Below are 27,486 nucleotides of genomic sequence, written 5' to 3'. Positions count from 1 at the left end.
CTTCAGCGATGAGAGTCGCTTCTGCCTTGGTGCCACTGATGGTCGTATGCGTGTTTGGCGCCGTGCAGGTGAGCGCCACAATCAGGACTGCATACGACCGAGGCACACAGGGCCAACACCCGGCATCATGGTGTGGGGAGCGATCTCTTACACTGGCCGTACACCAATGGTGATCGTCGAGGGGACACTGAATAGTGCACGGTACATCCAAACCGTCATCGAACCCATCGTTCTACCATTCCTAGACCGGCAAGGGAACTTGCTGTTCCAACAGGACAATGCACGTCCGCATGTATCCCGTGCCACCCAACGTGCTCTAGAAGGTGTAAGTCAATTACCCTGGCCAGCAAGATCTCCGAATCTGTCCCCCATTGAGCATGTTTGGGACTGGATGAAGCGTCGTCTCACGCGGTCTGCACGTCCAGCACGAACGCTGGTCCAACTGAGGCGCCAGGTGGAAATGGCATGGCAAGCCGTTCCACAGGACTACATCCAGCATCTCTACGATCGTCTCCATGGGAGAATAGCAGCCTGCATTGGTGCGAAATGTGGATATACACTGTACTAGTGCCGACATTGTGCATGCTCTGTTGCCTGTGTCTATGTGCCTGTGGTTCTGTCAGTGTGATCATGTGATGTATCTGACCCCAGGAATGTGTCAATAAAGTTTCCCCTTCCTGGGACAATGAATTCACGGTGTTCTTATTTCAATTCCCAGGAGTGTATTTCACAACTCAATAAAAGTAGTGCGGTTAATAGCCCGACCTGCTACAACAGTGAGAACTGTCAATGGTCCACGTTTCGTTTCCACTCAGCACCACATTATGAACAAATGTTTTCAGAGATGACTTCCTAATACTTAATTTACATTCTCTTAGCGACTCGCCCATGCTTCGTTCGGGTAGCGCCGACTGGACGACTTGTCTCGCCCGTCGCGTAAGTAAATTATGTACACAAACCTTCCTCTTGAATTAGTTTAACTATTAGTAGATCAAAACCCCAACAAGACTCGAAAACTGATCGAATAAGTACTGTCAGAAACCAAATCAAAAATTAAATTCATAGATGAAATATCGGAACAATTCTCAGTTAAAACAGGAGTAAGACAAGGAGACGGGATCTCGCTACTATTATTCAACACAGTTTTAGACAAAGTAATGAAACAGTGGAAATGGAACTTAGAAAACAAAACTTTTGGAAGCCAATCGAACGTCAAGGAAAACCGAACGTTCCATACTTAACGTTTGCAGATGACTTCGCGGTTCTAACCGACAGTGAACAAACAGCAGTGAAACAAATTGAGACAGTCGAAGAATGTGCAGAGAAAGTTGGCCTGCAAATCTCCTTTGAAAAGACTGAATTTGTGTTTTACAAGTTAGATATTCTGAAACTTAAAAACAATTTAAGTATCTCGGTGAAATTATTGAACCAACAGGACCTGAAAAAAATAGCACAAAAAACAGACTGCAGAAAATCAAGAAAGTGTCCGGACTAGTTACAAATTTCTATAGCAAAAAATGCCTGTCAAAAGGCACAACAACAGTAATCAAACCGACAGTCACATATGCAAGTGAAACACTTTTACTGAATCGAAAACTAGATTTACAAGAAATTAAAAAAAGTAGAGAGAAAGTTTATTAGAAAAATTCTCGAACCACGATACACACAAGATGAATACAGACTGCAAACCATCGAGAAAACAGAAAAAGTATGGAACATCGAAATTGACATCAGAGAGAGACGAATGAAGTTCTATGGACACCTACACAGACGGTCTGGAATTAGACTAACTAAATGTCTATTGGACTATGTGATATCCCTTAGAGTGTCAATACATTGAGTAACTGAAATTAAGGATTTGACAAAAGCAAAAATTGACGTAACAAACACATCAGACAGGGATACATTCAGAAGCAAAATTGAGAAATGGAAGTTTATTCCAGAGATGGAACCAAAACCATACCGAACAAAGTGTACTGAAGAAAGAAAAAAGGCCTTCGGGGAGAAAATGAAGAAATACTGGGAAAATAAGGACTCTAAGAAAGATTGAAAATCACCTACTTATCGTTCTCCAATGGGGACATTCGCTAATATAATAATAATGATAATATACATAATTTCCCTTTTTCGAGATGGCTTTTCTTTTTTTCTTGCTGTTTTCAATCTGAATTTTATATCCTCTGTGCTTCAGCCATTGTCAGTCTCTTGTTATTTAGCTGTGTCATTAGTAAAACTCATCAATTACTTTTAGTGTCTCATTTCTCCATATAATTCTCTGACAGTAAAATACTTTCCATTATCTTTGTTTCACTTTTGTTTGTATTCATCTTTTAATCTTCTGTCAAGACAATAGACATTCCCTTCAGCTGATCTTTCCCATCTCTGTCAGAATTACAATGTCATTGTCAATACTAGATCTTTTTATTTCTTTTCACTGAACTTTAAATGCCTCCCCAAATTTCTCCTCGTTTCCCTTACTGCTAGATGGAGCAAGTTTGGGGATAGTCAACTAAGTTAATAAATTCTACTGCCTTTCAAGCAAAATAACACGTCACGGACGAAGCAAAGTGGACGGGAAATGTTGAGTGGCTCAGACATAGTGAGCATTCTTGGCCAAATGAAATCTGCTAGTATCAAAGGTCGGCCGTAATATGAGAAACAGATTTCTGAAAATATACCGTTGGAGCACACAGTTGCAACGCAGTGAATTGAAACGTTTGAAATTTGGTGTTATATAAAGGTGTTAAAAATTAAACCGACTGATCATATAAAGAATGAGGAATATGTGGATAAAAGAAGGGTCAGGCAGATAGTATAGGTGTTAAGGCACCAGAGAACAACTTCCACGGTATTAGGGAGTTCTATAGTGGATAAAAAACTATAGGGGGAAACAGAGATCGAAATACATACAACAAATAATTGAAGACTCAGTGATGAAGAGGTCGGAGCAGTACAGGAATTCGTGGCGGGCTGCATCGAACGTGTAAGGAGACAGATGACTCAGAAGTGGTATTTTAGGTACAGATTGCGGCAACCTGTAGATGCATACAGGAAGAAATAAAATACCTCAGTAATCTTTAGGAATTGCAAGTGTACCATTGGCTAGGATTGCCAATGGAATCAGTTACCTGAGCGAAATACCTGTCGTGTGAGAAACGATGTGCAAGCGGAAAAAGGCGAGTTGCTAATGTCCGCTTGTTAGAAGGCGTCTAGCGCCTCGCCTTTGGCGCCGTTACGTAATGGCGCTCCAGCTCACGATTCTTAGCACGTGATGTGAGCTGGCAAGAGGCGGCGGAATCGAAAACCACGCGAGTAATTTGAGAGCAGCTGCAGTAACCACGAGCTAATGCGGCCGCACCGTGGAGATGCGGAATGCACACTAATGCGTGTCGGCATTGTTGCTAGAAGACATTCGTCACGAATGACTTCATCACAACGAAAGAAATACCACTATGTTGATTTTAGAAATAATGTTTAACGGTTCTTCTTCTATTACATTATTTCCTGGACGTCCTGTCCTCTATATCGTCTACCTCAGACATTAAACACCGTTTAGTGATGTTAATGACACCACCTGTCAAAAGCATAAATAACCAGCTTTTTCAGCGCGGACCGCTCAGCGACGTGTAGGAAGAGAGTCAACAAGGTAGTTACTGACAGAGATATATAGGTATGCCGACTTCAGTGCTGTTGAAAGCTGCGCTAGGGCTTCTTTCTGCTTCTCCTTTTTTTAAAAAAATAATACATCGCCATTTGACTCTACATTTCTGTACGTTTAATGTGTACAATCTAGATTTCGACTTTCAAAAATGGTTCAAATGGCTCTGAGCACTATGCGACTTAACTTGTGAGGTCATCAGTCGCCTAGAACTTACAACTAATTAAACTTAACTAACCTAAGGACATCACACACTACCATGCCCGAGGCAGGATTGGAACCTGTGACCGTAGCGGTCCAGACTGTAGCGCCTAGAACCGCACGGCCACTCCGGCCGGCTTTCGACTTTCATGCCATTATCGATTTTCACAACTGATAGACGCCGAACTCGGGAATGATCAGTTTGGATTCCGTAGAAATGTTGGAACACGTGAGGCAATACTGACCCTACGACTAATCTTAGAAGAAAGATTAAGGAAAGGCAAACCTACGTTTCTAGCATTTGTAGACTTAGACAAAGCTTTCGACAATGTTGACTGGAATACTCTCTTTCAAATTCTGAAGGTGGAAGGGGTAAAATACAGGGAGCGAAAGGCTATTTACAATTTGTACAGAAACCAGATGTCAGTTATAAGAGTCGAGGGGTATGAAAGGGAAGCAGTGGTTGGGAAGGGAGTGAGACAGGGTTGTAGCCTATCCCCGATGTTATTCAATCTGTATATTGAGCAAGCAATAAAGTAAACAAAAGAAACGTTCGGAGTAGGTATTAAAATCCATGGAGAAGAAATAAAAACTTTGAGGTTCGCCGATGACATTGTAACTTGGAAGAGCAGTTGAACGGAATGGACAGTGTCTTGAAAGGAGGGTATAAGATGAACATCAACAAAAGCAAAACGAGGATAATGGAATGTAGTCGAATTAAGTCGGGTGATGCTGAGGGAATTAGATTAGGAAATGAGACACTTAAAGTAGTAAAGGAGTTTTGCTATTTGGGGAGCAAAATAACTGATGATGGTCTAAGTATAGAGGATATATAATGTAGACTGGCAATGGCAAGGAAAGCGTTTCTGAAGAAGAGAAATTTGTTAACATCGAGTATAGATTTAAATGTCAGGAAGTCGTTTCTGAAAATATTTCTATGGAGTGTAACCATGTATGGAAGTGAAGAGAATGGTAGCTTTCGAAATGTGGTGCTACAGAAGAATGCTGAAGATTAGATGAGGAGGTATTGAATAGAATTGGGGAGAAGAGGAGCTTGTGGCACAACTTGACAAGAAGAAGGTATCGGTTGGTAGGACATGTTCTGAGACGTCGAGGGATCACCAATTTAGTATTGGAGGGCAGCGTGGAGGGTAAAAATCGGAGACCAAGAGATGAATACACTAAGCATATTCAGAAGGATGTAGGCTGCAGTAGGTACTGGGAGATGAAGAAGCTTGCACAGGATAGAGTAGCAAGGAGAGCTGCATGAAACCAGTCTCTGGACTGAAGACCACAACAACACAACATCGATTTTCACGGTTGAGGATCCATGGCGCGATCAGTGCGATGGATGTGGTCCCTCAGAATCTCGACTGGGTTTAAATCTAGGGATTCTGGTGGTCAGGGAAGTGCTATAAACTCATTCAGATATTTCCAGAATGAGATTTTCACTCTGCAGCGGAGTGTGCGCTGATATGAAACTTCCTGGCAGATTAAAACTGTGTGCCCGACCGAGACTCGAACTCGGGACCTTTGCCTTTCGCGGGCAAGTGCTCTACCAACTGAGCTACCGAAGCACGACTCACGCCCGGTAATCACAGCTTTACTTCTGCCAGTACCTCGTCTCCTACCTTCCAAACCTTACAGAAGCTCTCCTGCGAAACTTGCAGAACTAGCACTCCTGAAAGAAAGGATATTGTGGAGACATGGCTTAGCCACAGCCTGGGGGATGTTTCCAGAATGAGATTTTCACTCTGCAGCGGAGCGTGCGCTGATATGAAACTTCCTGGCAGATTAAAACTGTGTGCCCGACCGAGACTCGAACTCGGGACCTTTGCCTTTCGCGGGCAAGTGCTCTACCAACTGAGCTACCGAAGCACGACTCACGCCCGGTAAGCCATGTCTCCACAATATCCTTTCTTTCAGGAGTGCTAGTTCTGCCAGTTTCGCAGGAGAGCTTCTGTAAGGTTTGGAAGGTAGGAGACGAGGTACTGGCAGAAGTAAAGCTGTGATTACCGGGCGTGAGTCGTGCTTCGGTAGCTCAGTTGGTAGAGCACTTGCCCGCGAAAGGCAAAGGTCCCGAGTTCGAGTCTCGGTCGGGCACACAGTTTTAATCTGCCAGGAAGTTTCATTCAGATATTCTTCGAACCAGCAGTGTGACTCATTGGATTGTCCTGCTGGTAGATGACATGGCACCTAGGAAAAACAAACTGCGTGTAGGGCAGAATGGTACCCAAGGATAGATGCGTCCTTGGAATTGATCTGTGCCTTCCAAAACGACGACATCGCTTAGGAAATGGGACGAAAACATTCCCCAAACCATAATGCTCATTCCTCCGGCCTAGAATCTTCTGACGATTGTAGTAGGGTTTTTGCTTTCAGACGTTTCACAACATACACGCTACTGGCTACCTGTTGGAATGAACATAAAACGCGGTTCATCTGAAACGACCACCTGTCGCTACTCACTGGACGTCCAGTTGCGGCATTGGCGTTCAAATTCGAACCTTCCTGGCCAGTGAATAGCAGCCACCGTTGTTAGTCGCTTGGTTCACCTAGGCGATCCCCTGCTCAACAACTGTGCCTCTATTCGACCGCACATATCTCCTTCCGCAGCCGTCGTCCATCCCTGAGGTTTATGGCCCGTGGTGCATCACAACTGCCTCGGCGGCGGTTTTGAATAGTGCCATTTTACCATGCACGGTATACTTTAACAATGGCGGCACACTAACAGTTTACTAATGAGCTGTGGCGCTCGTTACTGGCGCGCCAGTCTCTAGGATGTCCATTATCGATCCTTCAATGTTTCTTATCTTTGCTTGACATCTTACCACGCACGGTATACTTTAACAATGGCGGCACACCAACAGTTTACTAATGAGCCGTGGCGCTCGTTACTGGCACGCCAGTCTCTTGGTTGTCCATTATCGATCCTTCGATGTTTCTTATCTTTGCTTACCATTTTACCATGCACGGTATACTTTAACAATGGCGGCACACTAACCGTTTACTAATGAGCCGTGGCGCTCGTTACTGTCGCGCCAGTCTCTTGGTTGTCCATTATCGATCCTTCGATGTTTCTTATCTTCGCTTGCCATTTTACCATGCACGGTATACTTTAACAATGGCGGCTCACTAACAGTTTACTAATGAGCCGTGGCACTCGTTACTGGCGCGCCAGTCTCTTGGATGTCCATTATCGATCCTTCAATGTTTCTTATCTTTGCTTGCCATTTTACCATGCACGGTATACTTTACAATGGCGGCACACTAAGAATTTACTAAGGAGCCGTGGCGCTCGTTACTGGCGCGCCAGTCTCTAGGATGTCCGTTATCGATCCCTCGATGTTTCTTATCTTTGCTTGCCGTTTTACCATGCACGGTATACCTTAACAATGGCGGCACACTAAGAGTTTACTAATGAGCCGTGGCACTCGTTACTGGCGCGCCAGTCTCTTGGATGTCCATTATCGATCCTTCAATGTTTCTTATCTTTGCTTGCCATTTTACCATGCACGGTATACTTTACAATGGCGGCACACTAAGAATTTACTAAGGAGCCGTGGCGCTCGTTACTGGCGCGCCAGTCTCTAGGATGTCCGTTATCGATCCCTCGATGTTTCTTATCTTTGCTTGCCGTTTTACCATGCACGGTATACTTTAACAATGGCGGCACACTAAGAGTTTACTAATGAGCCATGGTGCTCGTTACTGGCGCGCCAGTCTGTTGGATGTCCATTATCGATCCTTCGATGTTTCTTATCTTTGCTTACCATTTTACCATGCACGGTATACTTTAACAATGGCGGCACATTGTTTACTAATGAGCCGTGGCGCTCGTTACTGGCGCGCCAGTCTCTTAGATGTCCATTATCGATCCTTCGATGTTTCTTATCTTTGCTTGCCATTTTACCATGCATGGTATACTTTAACAATGGCGGCACACTAACCGTTTACTAATGAGCCGTGGCGCTCATTACTGGCGCGCCAGTCTCTTGGATGTCCATTATCGATCCTTCAATGTTTCTTATCTTTGCTTGCCATTTTACCATGCACAGTATACTTTAACAATGGCGCCACACTAACAGTTAACTAATGAGCCGTGACGCTCGTTACTGGCGCGCCAGTCTCTTGGATGTCCATTATCGATCCTTCGATGTTTCTTATCTTTGACTGTTGTGTTGTTTTCTACATTCGCGGGGAGAGTTGCAGTTGACGTTTGCTCGGGCCACCTGCTGAGACGCCGCGAGGTACGAGGTAGGAAGGAACCATGTACAGGTGGAGTTGGTTGTACGCGGTCTGCCGGTTCAGCATGGAGGATATGTATTGGCTGCCTGCCTGTCTGCTCTCCTGATATTGCTCACCGTGCCTTGCGACCGCCTAGCTTGGGTTGCTGCCTGATGTATCCTACACGAGCCACACCGGACGTCCAGCAGAAGCCAGCAGCCTTATGTTGCTTTAAAGAAAAGGAGCAAATGTATAAGACCTTTCGTAACCAATGTCGGTGGCCTCTTAAGTGTGGCCTTCGCGTTTACACTGCCTTTGGGGAGTGCTACTTCTTTTAATTTTAAATAGTTGGGGTTCCCTGTCCTTTATAGTCTTTTGGGGGTTTCATTTGAATTTTCTCTTTGGGGTTCTTTCCTTGTGCTTGGTTAAATGTTTACTTGTATAGCGGGAAGTGGCTCCTGGTTAAAACTCGGAGAAGGTGTTTGATGTTACTGCCACTTCCGGCATTTGTCTTTTCATTTAAGTGTTGTCATCCCTTCGAGCGACCTGGTGTCACTCCTCGTTAATTATTGCTGGTTTATGTGTACTTAATTTTGAATTGGCCATTTCAATTAATATTTTGGAGCGCAGTATAGCACTAAGGCAACCTCATTGTATACCACTTTGTGCCCCGGTCTAGTACCTTAATTTTCAGTGGCACGAGTTAGCTTCACTACCGGTTTTACTGATGTACACCCTTCAAACTCTGGTCTTGTATAAGTCTGGGAACACACAGATGAGGTTTAGTGTGACTTCAGTGCTAGTCAGTTAATGGAATCTTCATTTTGGCTTGGCTTCCACTGAAGTGTTTGAGTGGAGAGTAGTGTGTTTGATTTGTTATTCATTTAATTACTGTAAGTTTGTTTATTCAGTGGGAAGCAAGACATTTAAAGACTGTTGGTATTAACTCCCCTAGTTGCGGGGTGTTGCTAATTCGTTCCAAATGGCCTACTACTAATTCAATGGCAAGGCTGTTGATTAGTTGGTTACTGTGAGTACAAATTCACGCTATTTATTTGTTACCGAAATTGTTGAAGTGTCTGTGTCGTGATTCAGTCACTAGCTACGTGTTTGAGCTAAACTGATATAAACCTTACATTGCCTCCTTAAAATTTGTTGCCAGCAGAAACCCTTGAGATAACTAAGTTTTGTCACTGCTTATGTTAACCTTTACTGGGAGCAATATTTCATGTACTTAAATTTTGTCTTAAAACGTGTATTCTGTGATGTAATAAACTAGTGATAAAAGAAAAAAGCAAGGGGCCTGGTCCTTCCCATTGTGTCCGGTTTGTAACACGCATCAACTAATTTATCCGTTTTGGAAATGCTTCCACCCTTGCCTAAGAGGCCGATGATCATGCCCTTCTGGACGTCAGGTAAATAGCTTGGTTTCCGCATTACAACAACAACCGCACTGTTTTCCGCTTCCCTCGACAATCTTTATGCTCCCTCTACTGCCAGTGCAGCCACCTGTCGTCTGTGAGTGCTTATTGCACCTTGACGTCCAACATAGGCGGTGGTCACATTGATGTGACTGAACGGTGTGAAACAAACCGAGATTAATTCTAAAAGAAGTAACTAGTGACATATTTTCTTGAAATATTTAATTGTACTTTTAATAGCTCTCAAGCTCACGAAGAGAATCAGACAAAGTGCGGCATTAAGGTCTCCCTGTTTCTTTGCAAACGCTTCATCACGTTCTGTTTGTTTTCACAACAAATCACGCCTTCGTGAAGGATGTTACTTCCAGTTGTCGGTGGCCACACCACAGCATTCCAAGTGTAGTTTCGAGACATTATAGTGGCGCACGCGTTGGTCACCAGTATTACCCCTGCCAGTCTGAATTTCCTAGTTAAATGCAGTTTTACATGCCCTGTAGTCACCCATCTGAACTAGGCCCTCACCCCACATTAGTAGGCCTTTAATCGTGACGGAATTTATGCAGTGCATATTGTTCTTCTACGTCGAACTTGGTTGCGTACGTTCTTCGCATTTCACTTCAATAATCGTACGAATGCATTTCAAGTTGTTAGAGCGTTGAATATCATCTCTGAATAGGCTCCAAGACTCAAAGTCATAATGTAGAGTAGGCAAGATCGTGCCCTGCCGGACCGCTGTGTTGGTCCCAGCCGTAAGTCAGATCTGTACACTCTGTTTTACATAACCGAAGGGGGGAGTAGCAGCCTCAGCATTTCTGGTAGCGATTTCAGTTAATACGCTCTCATGCTTATACTGGGATGATCAGTCAGCGGACGTTCCGCTATTTATAAACGTGTGAAATGGTTCAAATGGCTCTGAGCACTATGGGACTTAACTTTTGAGGTCATCAGTCCCCTAGAACATAGAACTTCTTAAACCGAACTAACCTAATGACATCACACACATGCATGCCTAAGGCAGGATTCGAACCTGCGACTATAGCGCCTAGAACCGCTCGGCCACTACGCCGGATATAAACGTGTGTCGGTCACGGGTGGTCATCTGGCAGATTGCTTGAGCAGTTCACTTCTCAACACACTTACCACCAGGCCAAATGTGTGGCACAAGCCATGACCATTATAGTTGTGCAGACTTCTGTATAGACCGATAGACCGGTGTAATCAGCTTAGCGAAGCATAGGTCAAGTTCGATGTTGGGTTTTACGTTTCTCTAGTCTCAAATTCAAGACAGTTTGGTCATTTCAACTCTTGAATGCGTGGCTCAGCAACGAAGAACATTGCGGAAAGTGTGAAAATGACAATACGTCCCTGTGTGACCCTTTGTACAGCAAGAAACTAGCGTTTACCGATAGTGTCGTGCTGTCACCATGAAACTTGTACACGGAATCGTGACATGCAGTCGCCTTCATCATCCGTTAGAATCAACCCTACTAAACGTACGGGAGTATTACAAACACGTTCAAGGACTTTTTATGGTGCCATTCCAGACTATCGTCTTGCGTCGAAGGAAGAAAGAAAAGGAAATAGACTTCGCCGCACTACTATTTGGCTAGAACTCTCATTAAATTTCAGGCAGTTTCACCTATAACAGAATTAATCTGTCAATAACGCGAGTCTGTACTTCAGCACAGCATATTGTACAGGTAATGCTTCTATACAAGCCACAATCGTAGATCCCCTTCGACTTTCCTCGACTTTAATTTAGAAGCATTTTTCGAGTCCTGGAATACTAATCCCTACTCCCAGATATGCATAACAGACTGCCAAGTATCAATGCTACGGGCTTCTTATTCAATAACTATTCCACTTGGCGGGCAATATATATATGGGGCAGGTGAAATACCCTCAGGCTTCAAGAATAATGTAATAATTCCAAAATAGGTAGATGGTATCAGGTGTGAGTATTACCACACAGTCTCATTAACAAGTCTTGGTTGCAAAATACTGATACGGATTGTTTCGAGAAGAATGGAAGTACTCGTAGAGGTCGCTCTGTGTTCCGGAGAAAAACAAAATAAGCAATACTGAACCTACGACTTACCTGAGAAGACAGGTTGAAGAAAAGGAAACCTACGTATATAGCATTTGTAGAGTTAGACAAAGCTTTTGGCACTGTTGATTGGACTGTACTCTTAGAAATTCTGAACGAAGCGCGGACAAAATACATGAAGTGAAAGGCTAATCACGACTTGTACAGAAACTAGACTGGAGTCGTAAGAGTGGAAGAATACTAAAGGGAAGTAGTAGTTGAGAAGAGAATGAGGCAAAGTTATAACTTATCTGCTTTGTTATTCAATTTGTACATTGAGCAAACTGCTAAGGAAACCAAGGAGATGGAATAAAGACTTTGAGGTATGCTGATGATGATGTAATTCAGTCAGATACGGCAAAGGACTTGGAACAACAGTTGAACGAAACAGATGGTTATAAACTGAATATCAACAAAATGAAAGCAAGGATAATTGACATTAGTCCAATCAAATCAGGCGATCCTGAGGAAATTAAATCAGGAATACCAAAAGTGGTAGATGGATTTTGCTATTTCAGCGACGAAATAACGGACGATGGTCGAAAGATACAGGATATAAAATGTAGACTGGCAATGCAAAGTAAATCATTTCTGAAAAAGATAAATTTATCATCAAATTCAAATGGTTCAAATGGCTCTGAGCACTATGGGACTCAACTGCTGAGGTCATTAGTCCCCTAGAACTTAGAACTAGTTAAACCTAACTAACCTAAGGACATCACAAACATCCATGCCCGAGGCAGGATTCGAACCTGCGACCGTAGCGGTCTTGCGGTTCCAGACTGCAGCGCCTTTAACCGCACGGCCACTTCGGCCGGCAAAATTTATCATCGTTGAATACAAGTTCAAGTGTTTAGAACTCTTTTCTGGAGGTATTTGTATGAAGCGTAGCCTTGAACGGAAGTAAAATGTGGGCTACAAACAGTTAAGAGAAGAAGGGAATACGAGGTATTGAATGTAGAGCTCTACAGAACAATGCCGAGGATTAGATAGGTAGCCCAAGTGAGTAATGAGGAGGTACCGCAGAGAACTGGGGAGAAAAAAAATACCATGTCATGACTAAAAGATGATACCAGTTGATAAGGCTTGTGCTGAGGTATTAAGGACGTCACTTTGATAATGGGAGGTGGTGTGTGTGTGTGTGTGTGTGTGTGTGTGTGTGTGTGTGTGTGTGTGTGCGGTTCTAGGCGCTTCAGTCTGGAACCGCGTGACCGCTACTGTCGCAGGTTCGAGTCCTGCTTCGGGCATGGATGTGTGTGATGTCCTTAGGTTAGTTATGTTTTAAGTAGTTCTAAGTTCTAGGGGACTGATGACCACAGATGTTAAGTCCCATAGTGTTCAGAGCCATTTTGAACCATTTTGTGTGTGTGTGTGCGAGTAATTACTATAGACGTGGGTCAGTTGTTGAATATAGCAAGCAGTTTCAAATGCGCGTAGGTTGCAAAGGTGACGAGGCTTGGAAAGGATAGAGAAGCATGGAGAGCTACATTAAGACAGTCTTCACACTGGATACCACGGGTAGCAACGACAGCTGGACATTCTATTTACGTCACTAAATAGGCCTGTGTAACAGACTGATGACATTAGGGGAAACTGTACACTGATGTATATGTGTTTGTGGTATACAAGTGGGTAGAATATTCATTCAAACATATAAAATGATGGACAGTTTTGTCAGAAGAATAGAAAAAGGTAATTTTTTGTTCATTTTTTGACGATCATGCAACTCGTCCCACATCAAAGACTAGGTTATGTTTTCGTTCATCCTTTTACAGTTTTAGTTTTCTCTATATGACGTCTTGTGTGCATTGATTCATTTTGCATCTTTCTGATCAAAATTCTGAAGAAGGCCTTGTAAGCAGAAAAACCAGTTAACGAAATAAACTAATATTGTAAAACATTCACAATTTCTGCCTGAAATGTACTATACTTTCTACAGGGTGGACTAAAAGTCATAAAGGGGATGTAACTATGAATAACTATTTTATTTATTCTTTTCTGCTTTGTTTTGTTTCAGGAAGAATTTACCTGTGTTGGTCGTTAAGTCTGTGACATATCAACGGAAACCAATGAAAAATAAAAAAAAAGATATTGACCTAAATAAGCCGTGTCTTGTGTCTTTTGGGCCACCATTAGGTAAGAATGAGAGCTCAGCTTTTTCCTATATGGATATGAAAGTCACGTTTCTGCATCATAGAAGACATTCTGGAGAGTTAGGTAACTGCGCAGCAGGTAATTTCATGCATTCAACATTTGAAGGTCACAGTAAACATGACGGCATTTGACTACTGCTGCCCTTTTCTGATTCTTGTTAGTAACAGACAGAAAAGAGTACAGCCGCCATTTGAGTTGTGGACTGCGTGTGATCCAAATAAAACATGAGAGTCTCTTGTTATTTTTGGCAAAAAATGAGACGCTGTATTGCCACTTATTACTGATTTATTTACATATGTTACTAAAACCTGAAATTCGTTGCATCATTGGATGATTTTGATTTGTAAATATAATAGTTGGCCATACAGAACCTCATCGCGTTAGCATATTATGGCAAACTGGGGTCATGGCGCGTTGAAGGAGTGCAGGTGTTCAGACGCGTGTACATTTTAAAAACTGGTAACACATGGACGGTTAAGTCATAATTCGTCAGTTGTGCGCAGTCTTGTACCTTGAAACGGAAGGTCTCTTTAACACAGAACACGTGATATTTGAAAATGAATTGTGCTTCTTTAATCTCTTAATAATCTTCCCTCTCTTGAAAACGAAAATTTGTGTTACTTGGCAACAGCTACTATTTCAAAATTTCGTAGCTTGTAAATGATTTTTGACTATACTGCTTCTTAATTTGATTTCACTACCTGATATTGGTACGTAGTACAGTAATAATGTAACAGAGAGAGTATGAAATAAAATATTAAGAAGATTTTCTCAGCTGCAACACATATAAATTTCAATGGAATATTTGATCCTAGATTTATGACACAATCGTACCTCACCACAGTTCTTCACATTTGGAAAAACTCTGCATTTCGGGAGTAATTTTGTAATATCAGTAAAGGACTGGATCGCACATAAAGTGAACGGCGTAATTTCAAAGTAGACAAAGAAACTATATTATTACTTCAATTACAGAGCTGGCTAGAGGTGAAACTGTCAGAAGTGTTCCAAGGTACAACACTCACCAATATAGAGACACTAGGGAAACTATAGCACTGTTATACACAGATGGTTTTGGGTAACTTGTAATGAGTGTGTAAAAATAATCACTTTTCCTTAGTACCCCACTTTCCCTCACATGCGACTGCAACTTCTGTCGTTGGGTTGTGGATAGCTTACATAACTGTTCAGTCACTCGAGTGGGCCACGAAATTGTTTCACAATTTCCACATTATTCAGGAAATGAGGTCTCGCAATTAATGCAGCACTTTCACTCTTCATTCCGCCAGCGATTTGTGCCGCCACAGTGGACGCTGCGCATATCCAGTCCGATCCGCGGCGGGCAGCCCTTGTAGCGTGGAGCGACTGCGGAACTGTCACCGAACTCTCTGTGCTCTTCCCCGACGTCCTCATCTCGATGGATTCCTCATAAGTTTCGAGCCTGCACCGCCCTGAACGTCGTACTGTAGTTAAAACCATGTTTGTACACCTGGCAGTGCACGGCGACAGGTGCGAAGTGGGAAGTGCTTAGACACTAGTACCTCTGTCATGCCTTTCCGACTGTCCTTTAGCCCATGCCGTTCCCAGCAGACTACACTTGCACGGAATGCGAATCATAACCGGTTTTGGAAAGATGGTATCGTCGTTAACTCTGTAGCAGACGTTTTATTTCAGCCGGTGGATGCGATGTACAGGCGACCCTCATTTTCGCACCAGCATACCGATCTCTACCGAGATTAAGCCGAAGCAGGTAATGTCGGGTAATTTTATTTTCTCGGTCTTGACCTTTCCTGTTTTGCCAGAGGGAACGCACAGTTTGTCGGTAGGATTTTCTATTTCTCTCAAAAAAGAAGGAAAAAATTGGTAGGCGCATCATTTCTCTTCCCAGGTTTTCGGTGACCAACCACGGACAAGGTTTATCGTGCAAGGTACTCAGCACAGTATATCTCCGCGAAGAAAGAAGACAGTTTGACTGCTGCAAATATTATAGCGTTCTGATTCTCCACGCTGAAGGAAGACAGACTCTTTGTCGCTTCATCGCCAGCATTTTCCACATACAAGACAATTATGTGGCATGCTTTGAAGCAACTGCACTAAAATTATTATGTCAGATCGTTTATTGTTCCTTGCCCTTAGCGTTTTAAACATAATGTTCACATTGAGATGGTGTAATGTTTAAATGAAGCGTTAAATAAATACTAATGGAAATGAAAGTAGGACGTTGAAGCAATACCGAATCCACTTTCATCTCGTATCTCGTACTGCATCTGATAAGTGAGTATCTTATACCTCTGTCTTAAAGCGCCTGTTTGAGCCATACGTTTGTGTTACTGCACAGTTTTCATGAGTAGAAGGGTGAGCGTTTTGGTTCAGACTAGTATGTCAAATAATAATAAGTGAAGTATAATTCATAAATTTAGTGCATGACAGGTGTGCAACCACTACTTTGCCGAACATTGATGTAGGAAGACCTTAGCGGTGCGAAAATACAGGATAATTATAGCAAAGAGTAAAAAAACGCACGTAGTTGCTATTAAAGATCACATTTATTAGGGGTAAATAGCTCCATTAGTGGTGTCCAACCGATAGGTTCATCTTCAGACGGTTGTACACATTTGGAAATAAATTACGATGGACACTTTGACGAAAGTTTCTTTGGGACGGTGTTACCATACAGCAAAAAACGATGTAAGAAAAAGAGAGTTGTTTCAATGTAAATGGACGTAACACTGAATTATAATAACGCAAACAACTTCCAAAAGGTCAGAACTGAATTAGTTTTGTGTTACTTACATCGAGAGACGGGCGCTTCGTTTTATTCCTTTGTTGACCGCTTTCGAATGAGTGCATATTTTGCCGAATGCCAGGCAAGATTTAACAATATTTATGAACTTTCAAAACACAGGCAGTGTAGACCACCACACACACAGTATTTCGGCCACTTGCTTTATATAGCAAGATGGCGATTTGCGAAGACAAAACTGTGCCATAGACTTTTGTGTCAGAGAAGTTACAATATGTTCATAGATGTTGGGACAGAAAATTCGGAAGTCGTAGTGAATTCAATATGCACTGAATGAGTATTAATTGTAACCAATGTAAACAAATAAGGAAAGCCAGTTGATTATAAAACTTTATCTTCGTTGGACAGCTACTCTGCCCCAGAGACACAGTGACTAATGTCACCATTATATATTAAAATTTCACATACAAACGTAATATTTCCGACATAACACAACTTCTCCGTATTTAGCCTTCCGATTCCTAATTTTCATTGTACTTTCAAAATTCTTCCGATTGAAATTGGAAGTACACAGACTTTTTGAGGGGGAATTCAAGTGCTCTGAATTATTATTTATATTATGGGAGCATGTGGACATAAATAAGAGTAAACCAAGGTTAATGGAGTGCAGCAGAATTAATTCAGGTTTTGATAGGAAAATCAGATTAAGAAATGAAAAGTGAAGTGTAGTGGTCGAGTTTTGTTACTTAGCCAACAAAATGATTGACGGATATAAAGTGAAAACTACCAACAGCAAGAAATGCTCATCTAGAAAAGAGAAATGTGTTAACATTGCATATACGGAAGTTAATCGTGAGATGTAGACATTACAGAAAAGCAGAGAGTAAGAACTTCTCTAACAGTGAGTTAAGAAAGTAAGCTGGGCGGATAAGAGAATTAGTGAAGAGGTATCGAATCGGAGAGAGAGGATCGTTACAGCACAACTTAAATAGAAGAAGGTACAGCTTTATAACACACATCCTAAGACATTACAAAATAGCGCACATGGTACACGTATGTCAGGGGAGCAAAGGTGTAAAATTTATCGACGTAGACCAGGAGATTCAAAGGTACGTTTCTTGCAGCAGTTTTGCAGACATGGAAAGTCTTTTACTGGTTAGATTAGCGCGAACTGCTGCAGCAAACCAGTCTTCGTTCAGAAGATAACAGCGGCAATGCTGATGTATAACTTGACACTGGTTCTGGTTGAGTTGTTTCGGGGAGGAGACCAGAAAGCGAGGTCATCGGTCTCATCGGATTAGGGAAGGACAGCGAAGGAAGTCGGCCGTGCCCTTTCAAAGGAATCATTCCGGCATTTGCCTGGAGCGATTTTAGGGAAATCACGGGAAACCTAAATCAGGATGGCCGGACGCGGGATTGAACGGTCGTCCTCCCGTATGCGAGTCCAGTGTGCTAGACACTGCGCCACCTCACTCGGTTTGACACTGGTTCTTTATATTTCACATCTGCATTTTTGTTCTTAGAGGCTTTCGATATAAACTGTCATTGTGAACTACGCTGTCATTGAAGTATTGCTTGTTATCTGCTGCTGTATTATCAAAGGACAATAAACTGGAACTGTACAAGCCGTTCAGATTTGTCACTACGAAGGTAGAGGACGTAACAAGGTATCTGTCGTACTCTACCGCACATTTTCTAATCCCAGTTGTTCTTTTTCCCTCCTCCATCTTCCCTCTCTCCATGAGCCAGATAGCAATGCACACTGCCGTGTAACAGTGGGTAGAAGAATCGTCTGGAAAGATCAACGAAAATGTATGTGGAACATTGAATTATCCAGGAATGGGATGCGTATTGGAGTTTTACAGTGCTGTAAATACTGCGATGGTGAATGCTTGAATAGGTTGAGACGAAATAGATGTCTCTAAAAACGTAATCACAGTAGTTGGGCAAAACATACATATACCGAAGGTAACTGTGATGAAGTTGTGGGAACAGAAGAAATACAACTAATTGCCATAAGAAAGAAGCAAGAAATATCAGTCAAAATAACTTATAAATGAAATCAAAGGCAAGTGCGAGGAAGCCAGAGTGAAATTGTTTCATAAAAAATAAAAAAAGAACGGAAAGAAATGGTGGTCGGAATGATAGATTCAGCTTATATAGCATATATAAAAGTGAAAACACTTTTTGAAGCATTTCAAAACGGAGTAGCAGAAAAGACGACACCGTCAAACGCAGAGGAGATGTAACGAGTAGAATGACAGAATGTCTGATAGCACAATAGAATAAATAAATGTGTAGCAACTGTGGCACTGGAGATATCTCACACTTTTGGGAGAATATCATCCACACAATCTTGAAGGCAGAAAGTGCAGGTAATTGCGAGAATTATCGCACAGTTCGCTTGGAATCTCATAACTGAAGTTGTTGACGAGAAGAGGGTACAGAAGAATGGAAACTAAAAATATCAGTCTGTTAGATAACGATCAGCTCGATTTTTGAAAAGGTAAAGGCACCAGAGAGGCTGTTCCAACGTTGAACCGTTTCAGAGTACTCCTCAGCATGTAAAGGGGTGGAAGATATATGTAATCCTTAGGAAAATAAAAATATACTACAGGGAAAACTGAATGGTGAAAATTGTGTAAGAGAACCTGGAGGAAAAAATAAGAATGGAAGACCAAGAACGAAATGCTCAGCTTAAGAAAGGTTTAAGACTTTTCTCCCTTTTTGTTCAACCTGAACATCGAAGAAGCAATGACGGAAATAACTGACAGGTCCAAGCGTTGAAATAGAGACCAGTGTTAAAGAACGACAACGTTAAGATTAGCTAATTACAATGCTGTTTTCTTTCAAAGTTTAGAAACGTTACGTGATGTGTTAAATGTAAAGAACGGTATACTGAGAACAGGACGTGTATTTTATAAAAGTCGGAAACAATTTAGAGTAGTGAGTACCGATAATTTAAGATCAAAGTTCAGGAAAAGATAGTCGATAATGTGGAGGAGTTCTTCTACCTTGGACATAAGATAATGCATAACGGCAAACCAAGGAGGACATAAGAAGCGGAAATGATGAAGAACGGAATTCCTTCCAGAAGAAAGGTCAATTCAATAGTACGAAATAAAATTTGAGGAGAAACTTTCTGAGAATGCACGTCTCGAGCACAGTACTGTATGGAAGTGGTTTACAGAGCCGTAGTGGCCGTGCGTTCTAGGCGCTACAGTCTGGAACCGAGCGACCGCTACGGTCGCAGGTTCGAATCCTGCCTCTGGCATGGATGTGTGTGATGTCCTTAGGTTAGTTCGGTTTAATTAGTTCTAAGTTCTAGGCGACTGATGACCTCAGAAGTTAAGTCGCATAGTGCTCAGAGCCATTTGAACCATTTTTTGGTTTGCAGACTGTTTGAGAACTGGTAAAAGAGATTACGTATGATGTGTGGTGTTATAGAGGGATGCAACCTGATACGTGGACTAGAAGAAATACGGAGATTCTCCACAGGTTCGGTGAGGAGGGAAATGTGTGGCAAACACTAACTAGAAGAAATGAAAGCGTGGTCGGACAAGTGATAAACATTACAAGACATCGTCTGTTGTTCTGCAAGTCTCCGTAGAGGCAGAAAAATGTGGGGGAAGACTGAGTTTACGAATATATATTCTTAAAAAAAATTAATAAAATAAAATAACCAAGCACCAGGAAGGAATTATCCGAATGGAAATGGACGGAAAATCTTCACGAATTCAGCAAGCCAGTACGCTTTGGTCCACCTTGTTGTGGATTGGCAAGAGAGACAACCCACTATGAGAGGAAGCCGAAAGGCACGCGTTTTAGCTCACGCAGGCTGGCGTGAGGTCTGGAACAGGACAAGGAAGTTAGACTTTAGCAAAAAAGGACGTAGCTGTTGGAATACTTAACTTTAATCCGTAAATGGTGAACATCGCTCTTGACGGTATATGTTTTACAGCATCAATAGTAACTGATAATGGCGCCTTGCTAGGTCGTAGCAAATGACGTAGCTGAAGGCTATGCTAAACTGTCGTCTCTGCAAATGAGAGCGTATTTTGTCAGTGAACCATCGCTAGCAAAGTCGGCTGTACAACTGGGGCGGGTGCTAGGAAGTCTCTCTAGACCTGCCGTGTGGCGGCGCTCGGTCTGCAATCACTGATAGTGGCGACACGCGGGTCCGACGTATACTAACGGACCGCGGCCGATTTAAAGGCTACCACCTAGCAAGTGTGGTGTCTGGCGGTGACACCACACACCTCTAACTTATATGCAAGCAATCACTCGACTTGTCATTGATGGATTGAGTTGTTGGAAATCCTCCTGAGGGATATCGTGTCGAATTCTGTCCGACTGACGAGTTAGATCATCCAGATCCCGAGATCAGATGATGCTCCTAATGTTCTCAATTGAGGAGATGTTCTGCGACCTTGCTGGCCAAGGAAGGAATTGACAAGCACGAAGGCAAGCAGTAAAAACTGTCGCCTTTTGAGGACGGGTATTATCTTGCGGTATTATCTTGCTGAAATATTAGGCTTTGATGGCTTGCATGAAGGGACAAAAAAAAAAAAAAAAAAAACGGGGCGTAGAATATCGGCGACGTGCCGCTGTGCTGTAAGGATGCAGCGGATGACAGTCAAAGGAGTCCTGCTACGATATGAAGTGGCACCCCAGAACCTGATTCATGTTGTCGAACTGTATATAGCCGACAATCGGCTTGTCATCCCCCCGCTGTCCAGATTACCTCCAGACACTTCTTCGCGGGTGATCGGGGCTCACTTCGAAGTGACAATTCCAATCAGGTTCCAGGCCGAAGATATGTCAGGAGACGTCCCAGGGTGGGCTATCGAGCTGACCGCCGCCCTCCTTACGGCCTGACAACTATGAGTGATGAATGGTCTGGTGTGCCTTTTCTTTTCATAACAGGACACCCTTGTTTGTCATCCAAGGCAACCTTACGGAACAGCGGTACGTCGACGACATTCTACGCCCCGTTTTGTTGCCCTTCATTGAAGCCTTCTGGGGTTAGATGCCAGCAAGATAATGCCCTAGCGTACACGGCTAGAGTTTCTACTGCTTGTCTTCGTACTTTGCAGTTCCTACCTTGGCCAGCGAGATCACTAGATATCCCCCCTGTTGAGAACGTTTGGAGCATTATGGACAGGGCCCACGGGATTTTGGCGACGTAACGCACCATTTGGACAGAATTTGGCACGATATCCCGCAGGAGGACGTTCAACAGCCCTATGGATCGATGCCAAACCAAATGACTGCTCACAGAAGGCCCAGAGGTAGACCAGCCCTTTATTGTCTTGCTGAAGTTGTGGAGTTATTTTCCTTGACCAAATCAGCCAATTCTTCTGAAAATGTAATCGTATGTTTGTCTGTACATGTCCATCACATCTACCGATTTCCGTCCCGTTCGGTTAATTCCTTCGTGATGTGATAATTTTTTTCTTCGGGTGTATGTACTTTTTTAGTCCTGAGTCCGAAGAAGAATGTGGCGCAGCCGGCTTCAGTAGGGTATTCTGTGCAGCCGCCTTCACGCCTACCGCAAACTGCCTCAACTTGTCTACAGTAGTCAGTCCTTCATCTCGCTCTACCATTTTTACGTCGCTAAACTTGCCTCCATTAGCAAAATGACTATTCCTTGACTCCTGTGGATGTCTAGAATAAATCTATTATTTCTTTTAGACAAGCCGCGCCATAAACATCTTTTATCACCGATTCGGTTCAGTGATTACTCGTCGGTTATCCAATTTATTGGTCTACCAGACGACATTCTTTTGTGACATCACGTTTCCCAAGCACCTACTTTTTTTCTTGCCTGTACGACAAATAGCTGGGAACGTTTTGTTTAAATGTTATTATGACGAAGAAATATTTTAACACCACCGTCTATCAGTCCAAGACAATAGGAAAACCCTGAATGTCATTTTACTATAGGTGAGATGTTAAAAGGTTATCCTAATAGGCGCTCACTGAAAACGGTCTGATATTGTGCATAATTAAATGATATGAGAATAAAAGCAGCTGTGTCAGTTTCACAAATGTGCTTGGAAGTGACTACTTAACAGGGACGTTTCAGATCTTGAAGATGATTATTTCAAGTACGAAAATGGTGCATTTTCTCTCTTCTTCGCGTCTATGCTGCAACAGCCAGAAAAAACTTTAGTTCAACTGCTTAATCGACTAAAATAGAAAAAAACTGCAGAAAAGTGCAGAAGCTTTTTTGACATGAAATTAGGCGGGTTGCGCTATGTCCCTCCCTCCCAGAGGTGGTGATGTTTTGGTTTGTAGGTAGAACCACAGCGTAAAATGATGTACTAACGTTTCGGTCATTACTGCAACTGGTCTTCGTCACGGTATATGAAACATATCGCGACAAATGTCAAATGCAATAGCTTTCTTTTTCGAGGAATCGGCTACATACCTAATATTCATAGGAGTTTGAGTCGTTATTTATGTGTTGCAATGAAAGTTACGACTGTAGTTTTTTATTTTATTTTGATGGTCATTTCGTGTACGTACAATCGATATTAAGACAATACTGTCTCATCATCTGTTAGCTGTGTGTCATGAATGCTGTAAGTAGTGTAGCTGTCGTTCCATCAAGCGAGAATACGAGTTACCAAACAGTGTGGCAGACGTATTAGATGCGCCTTGCTTGATGGGACGACAGGTACAGTACTTTTGTGTTAGCAGAAGAGCCAACACCGTGTTACGAGTGGAGGCCGAAATGCACGCGTTTTAACTCACGCAGGCTGGCGTGATTCTGCCGTGTGGCGTCGCTCGGTCTGCAATCACTGACAGTGGCGACACGCAGATCCGCCGTATACTAACGGACCGCGGCCGATTTGAAGGCTACCACCTAGAAAGTGTGGTGTCTGGCGGTGACACCACAGTACTTATGCCGTTCTATCCATGAAGCACGCCTGCAGGTACCTGAAGATTAGACAATAATGACTTGAAATCATTACAAGAGATAAATACAGAATTAAAATAATAAATTATAGAGGGGTGCAGGAAAGCGTAGACACTCTTTGATAGTGAATATTAATGGAACAAAATGACATATCGTGGCAATTGTTGCATGTGGGGGAGTTACGTGTTCAAAGTGACAATGAAGGCTTCCACGACCAGATGGTACTGTTGTTGATAATTCTTTCGGGTTATATGGCCGTGGTCCATGGAATACTTCTATTCCTAACGTTTCGCCCAATACTACGTTGGACATCCTCAGAAGTATGGCTGGTCCTGTTGAGTCAGTCGGTCGGCAGGACTCAACAGGACCAGCCATACCTCTGAGAATGTCCAACGTAGTATTGGGCGAAACGTTAGGAATAGAAGTATTCCATGGACCACGGCCATATAACCCGTAAAAATTATCAACAACTGACCCCTATTAGCAGCGAAAAAACACTGATGCAGCTGGACTGCTGACCGAACTACGGCTGTCAGTGTTGCTGATGTGATAGCCTCACAGGACGCCTTAGTGGTTTCTCGTAGCTCTTTCAGTGTCGCTGGCTTCTGTTAATAAACTTCAGTTTTCAAGATCACCAATAGGCACAAGTCAAGAGGTGTAAGGTCGAGACCGTGGTGGGTATTCAACAGCTCTTTTACGATCTATCCATCGTCCAGATAGATTTTCATCCACGTAAGCTGTGACATCTCTGTGGAAGTGAGGCGGGGCGCGATCTTGTTGTCGGTAAAGTCTTTCAAATCCAAACATCTCTCGGACGGCAGATAAAATCGATGTTTGCAGCATATGAAGATACGTCTCACCAGTTACGGTACGTTCAAACAAGAATAGGTCAATCAAACCTCGCGATGACAGACTACACTACACATTAAGACGTGATAGATTAAATGTTTGTCCAGGTGAAAGTTGGGTTTTGTGGATCCCAGTAGAGCCATTTCTGGCGGTTTACAGTATCGTTCAGTTTGAATTGCGCCTCGCCAGACCCTGCAAACCGTTCATCCTCGCGAAGCATACCTTCAAACTACTTGCAGTACACCATCCTTCGACCGGGCTGTCCACGCAGCGATGTTGGAACTTACACTTTCCAATTTGCAGCGCTCAGAATTTGTCGTACGCTTGGTTGGCTTACCCCGCTATCAGGTGTACCCTGCTTCACAGGTTTCGGAGGTGACATAGTAAAATGTTTCATCACAGCAGCGCTGGAAGCAGGATTTATTGCTGTTTTCGTCGGCCAGACCGTTCCTAATGCACGTCCTGAATAGTAAAGCGGGCTTCAAATTTATATGACTTCAGGCTTTCTCGACATGTTTCAGCTATGAAATCTTCTCGGGTTATCAGGCGTGTGGCATTGTCGTCTTGTTGCAACATTTCAATGGATTCCGGGTCCATCATTTTCCGGCGAAGAACCCGAGAAGATATCATGGCTTCAAATTTATCCCGAATACGATAAATCGCTGTACGTATTGGTGACTGAGTTCCGCACACATTATGCCATTGCCGTTGTATCTCCATCATGTTTTCGTATTTCCATTACCACTTCGATACTGCCTCGGATTTCTCAAATGACGATCTCAATTCAGTCATTGCTGCACTGTCATCTGCCAAGATTTGTCGAGAAGAAAAAGAGTGTTTACATCTTCATGGACACCTCTGTGCCGCTGTGAGAAAATTGACTTTCGTTAGAGTAGATGCTTTAATGGACGCGAGATACGTACGTTTAACAGATACGCCAAAGAAGCTTAGTTACACTAGTGGCCGAAACACTGGTACTTCATTGACAGCGCACAAGTATGTTACGGAAACTGATACCGTCGAGGAAAGCCTACGAATACAGGGTGAAAAGTATTTACACCGACAAACTCTGGGAGGTTGTACAGCACATCAAAAGAAATCTTTTTCCCTAATGCCATTTTTTCCTATGAGAATTATTTAAACCGGTGGAGGCCGTATTACGCACTACGTAGCGCACCACAACGGACGAGCTGCGCAGCGGGTTTATCAACACCAATATCCTAATCGCCGTATCGCGCATCATACGACCTTTGCTGCTGTGTACCAACGTCTGCATGAGACCGAGTCATTTAGCAGATTACCTGGACAGGGACGCCGTCGTACGGTAAGAACGCTGCAATTTGAGGAAGCTGTCTTGCAGCACTTAAATCAGCAATCGTGCAATTGCACGTAACATGGGAACGAATCAGACGAATGTAAGAACAGTCCTTCGAGAGCAATTGTTACGTCCATTTCACTTACAGCGTGTCCACAACCTGGAACCAGTTGATTATCCACCCAGAGCACAGTTCTCGCAGTGGTACCTGGAACAGTGTGAAATGCATCCTACATTCCCATCCTCTGTGTTGTTTACCGATGAAGCAACGTTCGGTCGTGATGGAGTCTTCAACATGCACAATTCGCATGTTTGGAGTGAGGATAACCCACATGCCACAGTTACTAGCGCTCATCAAGTGCGGTTCTTCGCTAATGTGTGAATCGGTGCTGTTGGGGACTGTTTAATTGAGCCGTATCTGCTACGTAGGCCATTAAATGGCAGGCACTATTACAATTTTGTCGCCAGAGCATTCGCAGAATTGCTGGAAGACGTCCCGCTCCCTACAAGAAAACGCATGTGGATCCAATATGACGGGGCGCCGGCACATTTCAGTCATCGTGTGCGTCGATTGCTGGACCGACGGTTCCCAGAAACGTGGATTGGCAGAGATGGTACTGTACCATGATCTGCTCGATCCCCAGATATGTCCCCTCTGGACGTTTTTGTGTGGGGAGAGATGAGCAACCTTGTTTACGCAACTCCTGTTGCATCAGATCTGGTTGCCCGGATAGTAGCGAAAAAAAAAGAAAAAAGTTCAAATGTGTGTGAAATCTTATGGGACTTAACTGCTAAGGTCATCAGTCCCTAAGCTTACACACTACTTAACCTAAAGTATCCTAAGGAGAAACACACACACACCCATGACCGAGGGAGGACTCGAACCTCCGTCGGGACCAGCCGCACAGTAGCATGACTGCAGCGCCCCAGTCCGCTCGGCTAATCCCGCGCGGCCGGATAGTACTGGGGTTTTTGCCCGTGTCAGACAGAACATGATCCGATGGTGTAACCTTTGTTTACATGTCAGTGGAGGTTCAAATGGCTCTGAGTACTATGCGAGTTAACTTCTGAGGTCATCGGTCGCCTAGAACATTGAACTAATTAAACCTAACTAAACTAAGGGCATCACACACATCCATGTCCGAGGCAGGATTCGAACCTCCCGCCGCAGCGGTCGCTCGGCTCCAGACTGTAGCGCCTAGAACCGCACGGCCACTCCGGCCGGCTGTCAATGGGGGCATTTCTGAAATTCTACTGTAATAGAAATTGGGTTGTGTTAATGTGTTGTCTCTTGGTCATAAAAAATGGAAAAGCGTTTGTCGGTTTAAGTAATTTGCAGCTAGAGAAATCTTCCTCTACCGGTTTAAATACTCCTCACAGGACAAAAACGACATTAGGGAAAAAATATTTGTTTTGATGTCTCCTACAACCTCCCAGAGTTTGTCCGTTTAAATACTTTTCATCTTGTATACGAAGAAACTGGCACGGGAGAGGAAAACAAAAGCAAAAAAATGGTTCAAATGGCTCCGAGGACTATGGGACATAACATCTGAGGTCATCAGTCCCCTAGAACTTAGAACTACTTATACCTAACTAACCTAAGTGTCGTGTACATAGTTCCGCGTAGTCAGCGCGTACACAACTTTCCCACTAGAGCGCGCCCCGCTAAGCACAACAGCGCAGGCGCAGCGCTCGTCCGTCTCCACATTACGAGAAGGCACTGTCTTAGAGATGGACCAAATTCTGCTTCCGCCGATCGGCGTATTAATATGTAACGCAGCCAATGAGATTGCTGCTAACGTAGAACCTTTTCTCCTCGCGGATCACACTCGCGCAGTGATACTTGAACGCGCGAGGTATTATAACGAGTGTACAGACCTCCGATTAGTCAGTCTGCATTTGTCTGC

The sequence above is a fragment of the Schistocerca nitens genome, chromosome 8, assembly GCF_023898315.1.
Source record: "Schistocerca nitens isolate TAMUIC-IGC-003100 chromosome 8, iqSchNite1.1, whole genome shotgun sequence".
Taxonomy (NCBI): domain Eukaryota; kingdom Metazoa; phylum Arthropoda; class Insecta; order Orthoptera; family Acrididae; genus Schistocerca; species Schistocerca nitens.
Note: the sequence above shows the minus strand (reverse complement) of the source record.